The 2,500-nt window shown below is 37.2% G+C and overlaps 1 pseudogene; it reads left to right on the top strand.

Annotated features, from left to right (window-relative positions):
* Positions 1-2,500, top strand: part of LOC140472184 (28S ribosomal RNA) — an 8,548-nt pseudogene that overhangs the window by 3,741 nt on the left and 2,307 nt on the right.

Raw genomic sequence — 2,500 nt, 5'->3', positions numbered from 1 at the left:
ATAATGATAACTTGGAGGTGGAATTGAAGAAATATGGATGTGACCTATGTACTTTAAGATTTGGTACAGCTAGAGGCCTTGGGCAGCATGAGCGGCATGCACACCCTAACTTGAGGAACGAGAAAAGGAAGATTAAGAGTAATGAGGGTAGGAAAAAAGATACTAGTAAAGAGAGTAATAGGAAGGGTGTGTGGTCAAGTGAGGAAGTAGATATGTTGCAAAAATTGGAGCTAGAATTTGCTGGTAATAGGAATATTAACAAATTGATCGCCGAAAGATTAGGATCAAAGACGGCAAAGCAAATTTCAGACAAAAGGCGTCTGCTAATTAAGAAAACCAAAAAGAATGATAAAAAGGTTGAAGTAGATGGTGAGATATTGTTGAGTAGTAATATGGAAGAAGAAGAGGAGGAAAACATTGAGAGTTTGGATAGGACACAGGAAGCGATAGGTAGTGTCCATAGTAATAGTAATAAGTTGGATTGCCCGGAGGGATCAGTGGATGAACTTCTTAGCTTAATTGAAAGGAACCTGGATAAGAGTAAAAAGGGTAAAAATGAGTTTGAAAGGATTATGAAGGGGATCTTAAATAAGATAGAAAAGAAGAATAAAGAAAATATTAGTAATAAGACTAAACATAATAAACGGATAGATGTTAAAATAAAGGATAATAAAACAGGGAAGAATAAAGGGATTAGTGGTGCAAAAAGTAGGTACGGTAAGAAGAAAGGAAAATTTAAAGAGATGCAGGTTCTTTTTAAAACAAAACGCCAGTATTTAGCTAGAACCCTGATGGGTGCTCCGGGTAGAAGTAAATGCCCCCTAGAAAAGAAAGATCTAGAAGAATATTTTAAGGGTAAATTAACTAAGAGTAATGAGAAGAATAATCTGAGAGGCTTTGTTAAATATAACAATCAGATAGAGGAATCCCAATTTGCACTTCTAACGGGACCTGTAGGGGTAGAGGATGTGGATCGTGCCATTAAGGCGATGGACATCAAAACTGCTGCGGGTCCCGATGGGATGACAATGGGGGATATTATTAAGATTTTTAATAAAGACAATATGCTGCTGCCAAGATTGTACTCAATCTGGGTGGCCACGGGCAGGATACCAGACCAGTTGAAGGTCAGTAGGACCGTACTTATTCCCAAAAGTAATAATGAAGAAGAACTACTAGATATTAATAATTGGAGACCAATTACTATTGGTCCAATGCTATTAAGAATTTTTACTAAAATTATGGCCAGTAGATTGAATAAGATTATTAAATTAAACAAAAGACAAAAAGGATTTATGACGGGAGTCCCAGGGTGTGAAGAAAATATTAAGATTTTAGAGAACATAATGAATGGGGCAAAATGTAAGAAGAAGGACTTGGCAATAGTCTTTGTAGACTTAGCCAAAGCCTTCGACACCGTGGGACATAAGTTGATAGTGACAGGCCTTAAAAGACTCCAGCTCCCAGGAGTGTTCGTACAATTAATTAGGGATCTTTACGAGAATAACTTTACCCAAATTGAAGGATATAACTGCAAAACCGATAATATTCCGATATTATGCGGGGTTAAGCAGGGCGATGCTTTATCGCCAATTTTATTTAATATAATTATGGATCCGCTGATTAGCACAATTGAGGAAAAACAAAAGGGGATATTTTTGGGTGAGGGTGGTAAGGATTGTCATTGTGCATCGTTAGCTTTTGCCGATGATATTGCCCTAATTAGCGAGACATATGAGGGAATGGTATATAACCTTAAAATAGTAGAAAGATTTTGTCGAAACACTGGGCTGGAGGTCAATATTAAAAAAACTAAAGGGTTTTATTTTAATCACAAAAACAAGTCCTTTATATATAATGATAAACCCAAGTGGAAGTTTGAGGACAAGGAGATTCAATTTATTGAGCCAGGAACTACCGATAAATATTTAGGGGCCAAGATTGACCCCTGGTTGGGGATTAGTAAGGCCAACTGGGAAAATCAATTAGAAGTATGGTTAGGGAATTTAAAAGGTTCATCCCTGAAACCTGTCCAAAAGGTTGAAATTTTAAAAACGTATTTTATCCCTAGGCTATTTTATTATCAGGTTTTATCAGAGGTTTCTCTAAATTATTTAAAGAAATTGGATAATATTATTAAGAGTGCAATCAAAGAAATCTTACACCTACCACAATCCATTACAGACGGCATTTTATATGCTAAGTCTCGAGATGGAGGTCTTGCCATAAACCGCTTATCGACATTTATCCCGATCATGATAATGAGGAAATATGGATCGCTACTGAGGTCGGAGGATGGGGTGCTACATGCATCGTTTAAATTTGCTGGAAGTAGCGTCGAGGATAGAATGCGGAAACTGAGTAAATTAAGAGCGATGGCAAACATCTGGAATCCAGAGATTATTAATGGCTCTGAGGAAAGGGAAACTGTCGTTAATAGCGGAGATGATGAAGACGGCTTGGAAGAATACAGGAGCGTAAATTACGTAAATTGGAGAGC

The sequence above is a fragment of the Chiloscyllium punctatum genome, unplaced genomic scaffold, assembly GCF_047496795.1.
Source record: "Chiloscyllium punctatum isolate Juve2018m unplaced genomic scaffold, sChiPun1.3 scaffold_253, whole genome shotgun sequence".
In the NCBI taxonomy this organism is placed as follows: domain Eukaryota; kingdom Metazoa; phylum Chordata; class Chondrichthyes; order Orectolobiformes; family Hemiscylliidae; genus Chiloscyllium; species Chiloscyllium punctatum.
This window is presented reverse-complemented; position numbering and strand designations above follow the sequence as displayed.